Here is a 16,165-nt window from a genome sequence, read left to right as displayed (position 1 = left end):
AAAGTTGAACGTCAAGGACAAGCTAAAAAATAAACCTGCTTAACTATTTCCAATAGTATAAAATTCGAAGGGGCTTTTCACGGGGTAACTAGTACGGGATATCTACGTTCATTTTGTTATACATATTTGTGGCAATTCGTTGCCTACATTTTAGAGCGAAAGCACAACTTCACGGGGTCATACCAACCAAAATATTTGTGCCGTCCGTGACCTTGAGTGAGCAGAAATTCAACAAATATCCCTGCGACTAGGGTTCCGAAACACGGCGGCGTGAACACATCAGCTTCGCTGGCCACTTTACGAGAGCACTATGCCCTCGCCGCCGCCAATCACGGCTTGTATTAAACTGCAACACACTCTCGCACTGTCCATTGAACATTGTCGTCTTAATCAGCTTTTTCTGCGGAGCGAACAGAACGGATGAGCTTAACCTCGATCAGAGCTTAACCTTAGTCTAATATCTTCGCTAGACGTGCCGATGACCCAGCAAAGCAAGCCCATGAGCCAACCAGGCTAAACATATGCTTTCGCACGCACATTTGGGTGAACTACGTTAAACCCCTGCCAGTGTTTCGTTGAAAACATTCCAGATTTAAAGGTTTTGATACGAGAAAGCTGCTCAAGGCGATCGGCTTGAGTTGCTATATGCGCAGGGTAAAATAGCGGGTTGAAGTGCTGGTAGGTACGGTGACAAGAGTACTGACTACTTCAAAGCTAATTCTTGCCTTTCTCCTGACCCCGTATCATGCAGTGCATGTTGAAAGCAGCAGACGTATCTAAATAACCTCCGGTTTTTCCTGCCTGCAGTTGTCTTCAGTTACATGCCACAAAATTGCAAAGCGATTCTAGAGATGCTGCAAAGAATTAGACGAAATGAGAGAAATACCGCAGATTAGCCCTTTGAGCTCAGAGCTTCCAGAAAAAGAAGTATTATTATATTTATCCAAGCGTACCCAGGGCAAATCACACACTCAGAGACACGCCCCATGGGTTTATGAAATAGGAATGCGGCGCAGCGCGTTACACCCATGGTGGCTTCCTGTGGTTAGCGCTTCGCCTGGAATTAGCCTTGTTTATATATTATACCTATGTAGTCAGATCAGTGAAACTGTCATAGTAAGCATTTCCTGTGAGACGTCGAGTAAGCAGGGAAGGTTTACACAACGCTTGCAGGGCTCACGTTACAATCTTTTTTTTTCAGTTGCGCGGTGATTAAGGCAAAGAAGTCGCGTTCCTGCCTATGTGATCGGGTTTCGCGTTCGGATAATATTCTAACGGCGTAAGTGATCTTCTTTTATGCAGAGCGTGTGAGGCAGCTTTACATCTCGGCGTGCAGTTAAAACATCTACAGAAAGAGGATTTTTCTGCCGAGTTATTTTGTAATAATATAAACATATATTGACTCATAGAAACGTGTGAAATCATTCTGTATATTGCATCCAGTTGTGCAGTCTTGAGTTTCGCATTGGGATATCAGTTTAGAATGTTTCGTGCGTCAGGGAGCGCCTGGACAGAGTAAGAGAAAACAGTGGCAGAGGCTGTGCTAAAGTTCTAGACCATTTTTATATATTTAAAATATTTATCATGGTCAAGTGATGGCGCAGCGTTATTCTTATGGAACCGCCGATATTTATTTGCCAAACGCTGTACAGACCGTTTATACTGTGGGCATTTAGGGCAGTTTCTTGATTCTACATGTTCGTTGAGTTTGCATTTAACATGCACCCTTTGTATTTCAAAATATCCATTTCCAAATTTATCAGAAATTAAAGAGGAATGATTCTAACTCTTCATTATTTTTGGGAGGGAAGATTTAGAATAGACTAATAATTTTCAATGTAGATAGCAGGTAGGAAGATCGGAAATTGGTTGTTGGCAAATGGCACTGTTCACAGCATAAAACAAAAAAAAAGAACTAATGTTAGGCGAGAGTTTCAGTCCACCAATTGCCAAGGTCCTGAGAAGAGGGCTGATGTTTACCTGTGACAGAGTGATCATCATTGGCCGAGGATAACAGGGTTTTCACGCTAAGCAGGAAGCACTGCTGCGAAGGGCGCGGTCGCGGAGAGCGGAAACCAGTGAGATGGCGAACATAAACTTGAAAAAAGCTCAGGCTGGCAGCCTGCTACAGCTGTAGGATTAGGGATTGAACGGTACGTAGATTTACGCGTAGTCAAAAATTAGTCATGACCTTCGAGAATTTGTTGGCATCGAAAAACTGGCTCATCGCTTCTATGCGCAATACAAGCTCGATGTGATGTATTTAGCCATGAATGAGAAAATCATCGCAACGGTCAAGCTGCCCAAAATTTGAAGCGTGCGCAGATCTGTCCTGCAAATCAGCTCCTGAAGCGCAAGCCAGGCACTTGCTTTCAGAGTCGTCTGCCCCCTTTGCAAACCATGAGCTCCCCATTAGCATGAATAGTGAGAAACTGAACGCACAAAACGATGGTGCCATCTTGTGATAAACATTGTAATAAATACTGGTGTGGCTAACGCAGACAGTAGTTTTATATTCGTCCATTGAGCCTGTTTGCCAGTGATTTGCCATTATGTTAGTTTAGCTGGAACAATGGCGGAATAAAAATGACGATGCCACTAGCGTTTCGTCTGGGGGTGAGCGGAGAAAAAAGCAGGCATTTCGTTTTTGGTTTTCTCTCCAACGCTGGCACGTTTTAGACTATGCTGGTGTTTCAGCAGGATAATGTATCAGCTTAGCGTGAGTTCTTACAGCGGTTGATTTTACCTTTCAAGTTTTTAGCGGTGCCAGCACATAGCAAGAAGCCAAGCATTCCCTCTAGCAAGTTACCACTGCTATATTCATGCGCTTAAAAAACAAGGCCTACGACAAGAAGAGCCAATGTAGGGGGCTGTCCCAACCGACTTACACTTTATGCACGCACATCCACTATCATCTTGAAACAGTTGCTAGTATGCCTTAAGCTGTGTTAATCGAGTGGGACAAGGTGGACCCGCACAGGTCACAAAGCTAAATTAAAGAGACTCCGTATTGCATTCAGCCACAATTTTTATATCCAGTGCTTCCTAGTCAGGTCAACGACCGCCGAAAGGCACCACGACCCGTTATGTGTAGCTGTTTCTATGAAACGTATCGCGAGTATTTTTCACCGAGAATGTGTCCTTCGCATAAGACTTTGCACACTTCATGAAATTATGCTTTTTGAGTTAGAAGACCGTTTCTTTGGCATTGCATTGTCAGCGGCGTAGTACTAAACTTTACAGCTAAGGCGTGCTAACTGGCAGCTGGTTAGCTAATACTGAATAACTCACTTTTTAGCAATTGCTATTAGGTTTATGATTTATTGAAAGGCGTGCAGCACACCGTAAAAAAATATCTATATCAGTGTTAAGACTTTTGAAAATGCACTTTTCCTCGGCGCTGTGGCCCAACGAACTTTGGCTATTTCGATGAGTTACGTCCCCTGAAGAGGTTGCTTTGCCTGAAATTAAGCTTCTCGAAAGCGCATATATTTTGGCGCGACGGAATGAGCCACAGCGCCGAGGATAACCGTGTTTTTCCAAAATGTAAAAACTTAAATATATATCACCAACGGTGGCCTACACATGGTCAATAATCAAGGAATTTAACAGTAATAGCTAATAAGTTATTAATTCCATATTAGTGACCAGCCTGCTAGCTAGCCCGTCTTAGCTGTTTTGTGATGTACTACACCGCTGACAATGCTGTGCTGAAAAATGCTCTCTTCTATCTCAGCCTATTTTTAAAAATTGTCTAAAATATTAGGTCAAACGCCCTGCGTACACACTCTGCGATTGCAGTTTTCCACTTAGTTCTGTAATGTTCGACACTGCTATGCTAATGGCCGCAAGCTTAAGTAATTCTGTGAACTGCTGATGCAGCACAACCGCTGCAGAAGCCTTGAACGGGATTTTAGGCAGCCCATTAGGCGCCTGGACTCAGAGCCCGGCGTTTATGGGCTCGCTGGTCGCTCATGCGGCCAGAACACTGAAAAAGGCAGTGCTCCAGGTTGGCGTAAGGCCCAGGGCTTCTTGAGCAGATGAGAAGGCGGCCTGAGAAATGTCCACCTCAGACGGATGGGGAGAAAGAGTACCTCAGGACTTGTTGGTAGTCTAATTGGTTCCATTACTTTTTGCCTGAAAGCGAGCTTATGTGCATGGTTTCTTGTTTACTTCCTTGTGTGCGGTTCCGCTATTTTAGATAGAAAATATGAGACCTAAGTTTTCTTGTGAGGCAACGGAAGTGCGCACGGTCATAAGGGCGCCTTGCTGTCTCTTTGACAGGTGTGGCTATCCATTTGAACACTGTATCAATTTTTCGCTTCCCGATACAGTCTTGAAAATAGATCGTAAAATAATCGTTGTGGCTGTTGTAAAATTAGTCTAAAAAAATTGGAGGGCACGCACAAACTCCGCCTTGAGGGTAGGACGCGATAGCATAAAGGGTTAATTCCCATATATGCAGAAGGTCATTCTCTACCTCAATAGATCCCTACATTCGATTCCCTACCTTGACCAACTTGCTACTCTTTTTTAATTATTAATCCTTCCGGGTTTCTTCGCTCACGGCCAACGCCTTAGACGACGCGTGAACCTGATGGTGCTGATGCTACGTACGGTGAAACGGACGCGCGGAGCGGAAAACCACGTAGAAGCGCTTGCAGGCGCCTTGCCGAAACGCGCGGCACTCAAGTTGCAGTCGTAGTTCGTCGGAATCAAGAAATTCGATGCCACGAACGCCAGCATAGCTTCCGCGCCGAACGAATGGGCAGCAAGCCGCAAGCTTCGTGGTGAACGCGCCTTGGATGTGCGCGGCGTTGTTCGCCGCTCACCGCGGGATTCCTTCGCCCCAGCACGACCCACTGCACCTGAACGAGATGAGCCGGAGGCGCTGCCGTCGCGCGCTATCTGTTGATGCAGTGGCGTACTTGGTGATGAGGAGGAGGTGGAGATGGTAGAGGTTTTTAGTGAGTGCCGCCTGATGGCGCTACGTGCGCGCCAGGTGAAGAGGAATAGCAGCGGAAAGGTACTATGCTACTCGCTTAACTGTGACTTCTGTAGTTTCCATGCTCATAATTACTAATAACACCGCAGTACACCTCTCCGAAGCACTCTTGTAAGACAACACCGTATTCACTAGACGCGCCTTTGTTGATTCCAGACCATCGAGCTGGCATGGCGAAGTGGTTAGCGTGCTCGTCTCGCACTCCGGTGGCCCAGGTTCGATTCCCCAACTCACCTTTATGCATGAATGTGTCTGGGATCCTTTGCTGAGGGCCGCCGACAACGACAGCGGCTGGTCTGCGACACGAAATTTCTAAATTTTGCCCTCAACGCTATCGCGCTAATACATACTAGCTCGAAAACGGGGGTTTATTGATGGCACACCAGAGCGGCAACAGTCTGCGCTCACCCAGGTCGGACACAGCACGCGCAGCGATGTTAATGCCACCGCTAAACAGGTTGTTCGTCTCCTTCTTTACAGTTGCCCCCGAGGGGAAAGAGAGTCACCTTGGCGACTTCGGGCGCAGACAGGATGGCAGACTCGTAGAATGCCCTGAGGCGCTTGACGTGAACAGTATCGTGTCCACGTCGGCAGAGACCAGAAGACGGATTGAGAGGTTCTACTGTGTAATTGCCAGGAGATGTTCGGCTCAGGACACAGCAGGGGTCGTGGCACATTGCAGGAATTTTTGAGGACAGGCGCGGAGTATTTGTCGGAATCCAGAGCCACACAAGGGCACCACTGGGGAAGTGTAGCGTCGTTTGACTGAGATACAACACAATACGAAATCCATTATTTCGACACGTGATGTTGGCGGGTGCAACCAAAAAGCCTTATATTAGGTTGACAAAAGAGTGCACCCCCTTCAGAAAACAACGGCAGCAACACAGTGTACAAATAGCAGCAACAAAAGGTAACGAAACTTACTGCAGAATTTGCTTTGAAGACAAAGTGAGAAGCATTGAGGTGGCACAAATGACACATAAATCAAACTACTACTTCATGCATTTTGATCTAAGCAGCAGGATGATATAATAGATACAAGGAGGTACTCAACGAATTCAATTTAATGGCACGTTTTAAAATCCATTGTAAGAATTCGAAGGTTAGTGATTTGAAAGCGAAGCGCTTGGCGACCGCAATTGATCCCAAAAGGTGGCAGAACAGATGTCGTTGCTTTGTGTTAGGTAATATTTATTTCTTGCATGAAGGTTAGCCAATTGAACAAAAAAGGAATCGTGTATTTTTGGGCTTCTTTCATAGTGGTGACTGAGTAATGAATTGTAGAGTTCCGTTTTCAACACTGAAAAAAGAGGTAGAGAATGAGCATAAAACGGTACATTCGCAATAATGCGAGCAGCGTTTTCCTGCATTTCATGTAATATGCGGGTGTTTGAAGATGTCATTCCCCACACCAAGTGTGAATAGGAAAGGTTAGACAGAAAGAGAGCGTTGTAAAGCAAACGTTTTATATTAAGTGGCAACAAAAAACGCACCCTGCGCAGCATACCTGCGCATTTGGCCATCGCCGAAAAGTAATGCTGCAGTGTTTTGGTATGTAGTTGAAAGTGCATTCAGAGCTTCCTGAAAATGATTCACAAAATACGCGTCAGTGTTCGGCGGGCGATAACAGACACTAGTGAGAGTGCGCGGATGAGGCATGTTACAGCAATCCCAAATCATTTCTAAAGGGGATGATGGGTTAACTTGAGAACAACGCAGTAGATGACTGGTAGCGACAAGCACACCACGTCCGCCGGAGTTATCATTTCTGTCTTTACGAAAAATGTCGAAGTTTGCTAACTGCGGTAAGGTCTCGCAATCGGTAATGGATGAATGCCATGTTTTAGTTAAGAGAACAATACTGCACGGACTCGAAAAAGCTAGATTACACAGAGAATCTTTAACACAGCTGCGTATGTTAGTATATAAGAAAGATAAAGCCGAACATGTTGAGGTACTTTTTGAAGGTGTCGGGGCTGATAGCTAAATTGTGCGTTCCTTGAGTGATTTAGAAATCATATCGAAAATATACATTTTGTTGCCACAAACCAGTTTCTCAAAGCAAATATTGAACGTCATGTCCCGAGCCTCTCTAAATTGAATGAGATGCTTACGAATTGCACAAACATTGAATGAAAAGTCCTCAGAAACTGCATAATCTTGTCCTTGTCTTTAAAAATATTGAATTTTCCAATAATATGCCTCTTTTCTGAACATCAAAGGTGCCAAGCGTGTGTGCCCGCTCAATGTCCCTTGGCTGCAAGTAAATTTCTTGATTTTGCCTTACGAAGGTCGATTGCTAGTTTTTTAGACCAGCTCCATGACTCCTCCTGAGAGTCATCGAACCCTTACAAAATACGGTTGCTCCGATGCTGCCTGTTTTCTACGTCGCCGGAACAGGCAGCCAGTGCAGATACTTGAGCCACGCAGTCCCTTGTGGCCGATTCAATGCCCTCTACCTGGGTCCTTATTGCTGAAAAAGGGGATCGGTCCTGTTCTATTTTATCTAGCCTAGGTTTTAGGTCAATGAAACTTTTTTCATGGCCTGCTAAGGTGGGTTGTATGAATTTCAATTCTTGAAAGATCACTGGCTGTCCGTCCTGCAACATTTTTTAGAGGGTTAACCAAATCCTCAGGCTGCCCAGGCGGACCGGGATTGGTTTCAACATTACCGACTGAGTAGAAATTTTGACAACATAAAAACAAAGCCAAAGGCAATGTAATAAGTGTGTCGTGAGCTCAGCAGCACCAGAAGAGCTAGATAGGAAGGGCGTTTAGCGTAAAGACCCTGACAAGTGGTTACCTGCATGGCAAAAATATGCGAGCAGTAAGGTCCTCCCATCGCTTGTGGGCCACCATGCCCAATGAAACGCTGGCGATTTCGGTGCGGCGTTGTAGCCCGTGATAACACGCGAGATAATTCACTAGCGGTGCTTCATATCGGAACATTACAAGACAGTCGAGGCACATGCACTGGTTTACGTAGTATTGTTCAGCTGCATGGAAGGAAGTGCGCAACAGGAAAGAACTGAACGACAGCTGATCGTCGTTTCGTTGAGGGAGCTGGTCGGTTATTCTGGGAGGCCATGGCTGGGGGCAGGAAAAGAATGATCCGAGAACCCAAGGCACTCGCCCAGGGACTGGAGAAGCACCAAGTGAAAGAACTCCAAGGCGAAAACATTCTAGCAGCTCGGTCCTCTGATCGCTTGTTTGCCGCTAAACCCAAAAGTGGTGTATTAACCACTTTTCAAATCCGCAGTTCTACATGCGACGTCACGTTCTCGATAAATTCACGTTTTCTCGACACGCCACTGGCGCCCCGGGGTTATCGGCTCAACCGGAGCCTTAACGCTTTGTGTTAATATATTAACATTTCTTGCCATTGCTTGAAAATTAGATGAAAAACGGTACTTATTTTTCCCTTCAAATTGCACCCTTTTTTAAATTTTTGTTTTCATATGATGTTTGACTAATGTAAAAGATATCACTGGTACACTACACATTATTGGTTTATTTAAAGCCTAAATTATTCCAAGCAAACGGGCATATCATGGTGCTTTTCCCGGTCGAAGTTTATTAAGCCCTTTCGCAGAAGAAAAAACGATGAAGAGAAAAAGAATTAAACTAATTTATATTAATTTATCGATATAGTAAAAAAAATAACTAAGGCTTGCGTGTTTTCACTGGAAGTGAGTTCTTAGCAAATGTTCCTCTTTTGGGACATCTGCATTCGGCACGAGCAAAATTTAAAGACAGGCTGTAGTCCCACCTTTGCGTCTCACGCATTATGCCGGCTGGCGTAAACGGACTCCCATTCTGCCTCTCAGATGTGTGAGTGCAAATTTGCGGATGGTATCGGGCAGCACGTTCGGGGGCAGTGTCCCAAGCGTAAGTTACGTATTTGTACCCGCTACTGGTCTTTGGGCTCTCACCCCCGGCTAAGATTGTCGTTTGAGAGGACTTTTGAAGCGTCTAGGGCCTCTTCACGACCACACGTCCCACTCGATAAGGCAGAATATATCGCATAATGTGAGAGGTGGGTTGCATGCAAGCTTTGGCCACGCACATTCTCTCCCCCCCCCCCCCCCCCCCACCCGCCTATCTATTTCTCTCCTCACCCGAAGACCACGAAGGCAGCGCGAGCCACATGCCGAGGGTGGTCCCCTTATTACGAAAATCCTCCCCGCATGGGTTGTGGTTAGACGTGCGTATTATAGCTATTCTGTAAAAGTAATTGCTCAAGAAATGCTTTCCGGCTACCAAAGCTTCTGAAGCGCTGATTGCGAAATTACTGCTCGCACGTTGAAACTACACATTATTCAAGCATAGCGCTCTTCTCGGTTATTCACTCTATACAACTGGCAAAGACAATTCAGCAGCTCAAATGGTTTACTAATAAGAAAGCGTTTTATGATTATGGCGCTGCAGAAAAAAGTGTGCGCAGATTTTGTGCGCACGATTATGTCGTTCTGTGGAAATAAATGCTCAAAAGTTTGATTGTGTAAGGTAGCGCGTGAGTCGATCTTGAAATGAGTAAAACTTGCTTGATGAATTGTAATTAGATAATTAATACATTCAAATATGAATATAAATCTCTTGTTTGAAGCAAGGTTTTTGTGACTGATTCGATGAAAAACGATGTAAATGCTTGAGAAGGCTTACTTATTATAACAAAACAAATAAAACAAAAATAAAACAACATGTTCCCAAACAATAAAAACTTAGACTATTAAAAACTGCACAGTGCAGGCAAAAAGAGAGAAAAATCCACGCGCATTTCCGCTCTTACGCAGGCTTAAGTGCAATCCCGTAACGTTTTAAGAAATCGGTACTCCACAGACGATAAAAGTGTGTTTCAGACGACATTGACCTTCTGAGTATGGCAACAGCAAAAATTCCAAAAATGGCACATGGACAAAAAAAAACGCTAGTCATTGTGAATGTGGCTACATTTTCTTATCACAGGTATTTTCGAAAGCGCATGCAACCTGTCAATAGGAACTTTCGTCTTCGAAACAATGCTTCATAGTGCGGCGTTTCAAAAGTAGAGGCGTTGTGAGTCGCCGCCTGTCACTAACGAGAGCCCGCACAGACGGTGTTTGTACTCTAGCACACGCGCCGACCGCGCGCTCAGGCGTGCGGGGACCAGTTGCACAGCGGCGGACGCAGCGAGGCGGCGTGTGCGGCCTTTAGTTGCGTTTCAAACTGCATTCTTGTTTTGTGCGAACAGAATTTAAAGAAATGCGCGAACGTTCGGTTCTCTGTTTCTACGTGGTGGTGGACACCGTTCACAAACAAGTTTTGCTAATGCCACCCGTGGTCTTCATTCCGCAAGCAGCGAGCCGAGCCCGTGGACAGCCTTCGGGGCATATGAGCCAGGCGCCTGTATGTGTAAATTACTATTGCTGCAGATCTGTGAAGTCCTGACTTGACGCGATTGAAGTGGACGCAATTGAGGTCGATTGAAGTCCTGAGTCGGTTAAATACGCCTTGTCTACTTCGATATTTTTTAGTTGCTGCTGCCACATTCTTCGCTCATGAGGCCGTGATTGAAATTATTTTGAGCTTAGTCTTGTGCATACACGAAATCACATTCCTCAGCATGGCCGCTTACAGTACAATATTAGTTTGTTTCATAGAAGGGCTATTGAGCCAAAAATTAGTTATTAAATGTAAATGTAGCTAGCCGCCGTGGTGGCTCAGTGGCTATGGCGCTCGGCTGCTGATCCGAAAGAATCGGGTTCAATCTCGAACGTGGCGGTCGCAATTTGATACAGGCGAAATGCTACAGGCTTGAGCATTGCACGAAGTGCTTGTTTTTCAAAGACACCCACGTAGTCGAAACTTCTGGAGCCCTTCACTACGGTGTCCCTCAGAGCTAGCATCGCTTTGGGACATTAAACAAGCATGAAACCTAAAAACTAAATGTAAATGTGCAGTTTAATGTTTCAAAGCGATTGATCGCCTTAGAGCGATTCGAAATGAGCGGCACTGGATTAGTTGAGGCCACCCGACATTCTTTATTGTGCGCTGACGTCGCGTAGAACATGGGTGTCTTTTGCACTGGCCTCCATCAGAACGCGCGCCTACTGCTGCCAGCAATAAGCCGGTCACTTTGGCTGAGTTGTGAAGCGCCCTATCCAGTGAGGTATTCCCGGGTTGCAAGCTTTTGAGGTCAGTATGTCGGCGAATGAAATAACTGAGGATTTTATTGGTGGTCTGGGCACTTCCTTATCTATGTGGATGATACTCCATTTCCCGAAAAAACACCTACGTAGGTGCCGTCGATGCAAGATGGTACAGCGTGACATTGAAGACGCCGACCACAACAAAGAAAAGAACACACAAAAGACGTCGGCGCCTTCAATGTCTCGTTTTAAGATTCACCCCGACCAGACGAGTTTTCGTCCAACTCTTGATTTCAAGATGGTACAACACTTCAACAAATAATTTCGGTCGGCGAATTCATGGCCTTCAGCAGTTTTCACCCGCTGTAAATTCTGGTGCCGCAAAACACGGGGTATGAAAGGTAGGAAATATGCCGGCAACTTTCGGAGCAAATACTAAGCTGAAAAATTTGCCTGACTTTAGAATTCTCTCTGTATCATTCCTTGGGAGAATTCTATTCATGCAGACATAGTTGAAGTTTGAAGTTTATTTTACCACAAAGCAAAATGATACATCGGATATGATAGGGAAGGTGGGAAAAAAGCTACATATAAGCACCTTGACTAGCCCTACCTCCTAATAACTCACAGCGGACGCTCTGACAGAGGTGAGTAGCACAGAATCACGCCACAAATATCCCAACTACGATGCTAGTTTGTAAACAACAGACAAAAAATGCAAGCAACCCTCTTACATCGCAATTTGGAATAAACAGCAATATATTAAAAAGCTGTGGAAATATGGGGGAACAAAGCCTTTCGCCCCGCCCGCACTCCCACTCCGCGGATGCAGCGTTCCCGCTCGCTAACCGCGGATGGGGTTCGTGCTCGAGGGACAAAGGGAAGGGACGACACAGCGTTAACACTCATATGCTATTTATTACACTTGCAATTAATACACAGAGTGGGCCAGCTAGCTACAAAACATCAACGAGGCATTCCTCGGAAATAGAAGGCTACGTAAGAAGGACTTCCGACTTACCGGCTGGGGCAGGGGCGCGACTTCGGAGGTATCGGCGGCGAACGTTTGTATGCGCCGATAATGGCGGCCGGGTTCTCCCGTGCGCGCCGCATTCTTTGGGCAAAGCCATTCCCTAGCATTTGCCGGGGAAGGCGACCAGAGTGCGCGTTTGCTGCGCTCGCTTCGCTGCCTGGAACCAGAAGTCTAGCGGCAAGGCACAACGGATCCCCGTGCGCCTGCCGTCGAAGGTGACGGGAGCGTGCGGCTCCAACCGCTCACGACGCTGGCCGGATCCCGAAGGGTTCTCTCCGGTTCCGCAGAATTCTGCGTAACCTACGAGGTGGCGCTCCCGTCGCCGTTCCCTTTCCCCCATGAGGGAGACTTCCCTCCTCGCCCAGCCGGGGGCTGTCCGTCCCGACGGCCTACGATGAAGATGGGCCGCATCGAAACGGAGGGGGAAACAGGTTCTCCATATCCCTCCCTCCTTAAATGTCGGCCTACGGTTGAACCCGTCCATGGATGCCATCGACGAAGGGGCCACGAGCGTTGCGATGATGAGTGCAAGATAGGTCGTACAGGCGGGGTGCCGGGGTCATCCGATGAGCAGCAAGGTCACCAGGCACCCGTCCTTGTCCCGTGGCAGGCATCCAAAATTAGCGTGTCGGGAGGGTGTTGTTAGCGCCGACGCACCTTTGTTGGAAGGTAGAGGGGCTCGCCCCCCTCTCTCGTAGCCGCTGCAAACTGCTCGCTGGAGACTCTGCAGCTCGATGACTCATGGCCGCAAGGCAGCAGGCAGAGACCCATACAATGGACAGCAGGCCGGGGCAGCTTCTCTTGAACTCTGCATATCGCTCCTAGGATCTCCAACAGTTTATATCAAAAACAATGGAGACCGCGCAAACTCACCATTTGGTTAAATGCGGAGCAATGCAAGTGCCAAACAATCCTATCCGGCACCGCCCGAACGCTTGGTTCATTTGAACGTAGCTGGCTGTCTTCGGTCGAAGCACATTCGCGGTTCGCCTTCCGGCATGGTGCTGTTAAGCTCACTTGAGCTGCGTTAGCGTCTCTGGTTCCGCGAAATTATAAATTCGCTTCGCAGCCCAAAAAATTAAGTTCGTTCGAACAAAGCCAGCTTTCTGTAGTTGAGCGAGACCTCTCGGCTCTAGCGAGGTTAAATATACAACAAGCAAGCCCGTTTGCGCGTGCTTGTGCCCCGGTACGACTGTGTCCTCCCAAAAGCGATAGGCAGCTCCCGAAGAGCCTTAGGCCTACTCGCTCTTACACTTCCGGGTGCCAACAAAGGGCCAAGGACAACAGCTAGAACACAACGCCACGAGGAGATATGTTTCTGCCAAGGTGACCCTAACGCGAACGGCGCCTACCGCTTCCCGCGGTGTCGCAGCGCCCCGGTGGTTTTCCTGTAATCACGACTGCAATCCAAAACAGCTGACTACGGCACCCGGCTCCCAGAGCCAAAGAGACAGAACAGAGAATATTTACAACTATGTACAAGAAAAATCGGGCGACCCTCCAGGCTTCCGCATTCACTCGCTTCTAGCTTGCTGTTCTCCGTGGACGTCTCGGTCTCGCTCTCCATGAGCGGACCTCGTAGGTTCACCTTCCACAGGTGTACCGATGAAGTGCTCATCAAAAGCTTAGCATGCACGGCAATCCTCCCATGCTGCTATTACGCTCATCTCGCTGTCAAGAAAGCATCTTCGCCTTGCTAGCAACTCCGAATTCGGTTCAGGCCTAACGCTGTTCCAAATCAGGGCGGGCATTCCACGAACCGAACTGACTGCCGTCCCTCGTCCCAAGAGCTTGCCCCACGTTGGGCGCCATTGTGGAAATATGGGGGAACAAAGCCTTTCGCCCCGCCCGCACTCCCACTCCGCGGATGCAGCGTTCCCGCTCGCTAACCGCGGATGGGGTTCGTGCTCGAGGGACAAAGGGAAGGGACGACACAGCGTTAACACTCATATGCTATTTATTACACTTGCAATTAATACACAGAGTGGGCCAGCTAGCTACAAAACATCAACGAGGCATTCCTCGGAAATAGAAGGCTACGTAAGAAGGACTTCCGACTTACCGGCTGGGGCAGGGGCGCGACTTCGGAGGTATCGGCGGCGAACGTTTGTATGCGCCGATAATGGCGGCCGGGTTCTCCCGTGCGCGCCGCATTCTTTGGGCAAAGCCATTCCCTAGCATTTGCCGGGGAAGGCGACCAGAGTGCGCGTTTGCTGCGCTCGCTTCGCTGCCTGGAACCAGAAGTCTAGCGGCAAGGCACAACGGATCCCCGTGCGCCTGCCGTCGAAGGTGACGGGAGCGTGCGGCTCCAACCGCTCACGACGCTGGCCGGATCCCGAAGGGTTCTCTCCGGTTCCGCAGAATTCCGCGTAACCTACGAGGTGGCGCTCCCGTCGCCGTTCCCTTTCCCCCATGAGGGAGACTTCCCTCCTCGCCCAGCCGGGGGCTGTCCGTCCCGACGGCCTACGATGAAGATGGGCCGCATCGAAACGGAGGGGGAAACAGGTTCTCCATAAAGCATTGAACAAAAAGCGACCACAAGTCAAGTTTAGTAAGTGCGCGCTATTTCTCTATTGTGAAGTGGTACTTCTTTACAATCTGTGGAGTGCTAGACTGAAGCATTTGAAATCCGTACTTTGTGAGAGATCTTGGAACATGCCAGAGTTATGTGTGCCTCATTGCGCGTAAAGATTTGTTACTTTTTAGATTTGCATATGTTTTCAATGTATGTGTAGTTTAACGTTTTTCAGATTTAAGTCTTTACAGTAGCTTACAGTAATGCAACTTGTGTAATTTCATGATTTTTAGTTTAGTGAGCAACGGAGATGTGTAAGTATTATAAATGTGCTTTGAAATCAGTCACAGGGATTTTTTGTTTTATTATTAGGTTATACAATGCCGCCAAGGTGCCGTTTCCCCATACTAGATGGCAGTATCGCATTTGCGATTCAAACAGGGCTACGTATATAAGACGGTTTTGGTGAACCGTGAGAAAAAAACATACACTTTCTTAGCATACCTAAAGCCTTAGAGAGTTTAGCGCGCAGGCAGTCAGTGTTATGGTACTAACGCCTAATTTATTAAATATTTGTTCCAGGGATATAGCGGCAGGAGAAATTTCACTCACAGTCACTTGGATGTAGGATCTCACCAAAGTTACGTGGGAGAGATTTTGGACAGAATAAGACAGCTATTGCTTTAGAAAAATCTATTAGTACTGGATTACGGAGAGACCATGCACTAAGGTTACTCAGAATAAGATTTCCACTCTTTATTAAATCATTAGTATCTGTTCCTGTTAAGAAGATACTTATGCCACCTGCATACATAATATATTTAGCGGAGTTTTCAATGTTTACAAGATCGTTTATATATATATATATAATGAACTAGAACGGCCCCAGGGTACTGCCTTGGGCAACGCCACATTTAATATCGCGGGCTGTTGATAATTCTCGGTCAACGCAAACAGATTGATGTCTTCCAAATAAATAGCTCCTTAATAGATCAGCTGTTATACCGCGAATTCCGTAACAAGACAGTCTTTCTAACGTATTGGTGTGATTTATTCGGTTGAAGGCTTTCGAGGAATGAAGAAAAATACCTAGTGTCATCAGTTTATTCACAATGTTGCGTAGTAATAATTTATTTGCTGCAACAAAGCACCTCCTTTAATAAACCAGGTCTGATGCCACACTGAACTGAATAATGGAATGCTTATCGTGTACAGTGAAGAGTTTAGAGTGAATTCTCTTTTCCCAACGGCTTCTAAAACAACGATAAAATAAATATGCCCCTATATAGATCTATAGTATTTCTGTGACCGCTTTTGGACATGACTAATTTTTGCAATCTTCATTTTCTGCGGAAATATTCCTATACGTAATCTAGATTGTAAATATGCGTTATGCATGGAGCGATGATATCTAGCTTGAAAATGGCTGGTTGCATTTTTATACCATCCAAACCTTCACATTTGGTTTTCTTAAGTGCATT

The sequence above is a fragment of the Amblyomma americanum genome, chromosome 5 (genome assembly GCF_052857255.1).
Source record: "Amblyomma americanum isolate KBUSLIRL-KWMA chromosome 5, ASM5285725v1, whole genome shotgun sequence".
Lineage (NCBI taxonomy): Eukaryota > Metazoa > Arthropoda > Arachnida > Ixodida > Ixodidae > Amblyomma > Amblyomma americanum.
This window is presented reverse-complemented; position numbering follows the sequence as displayed.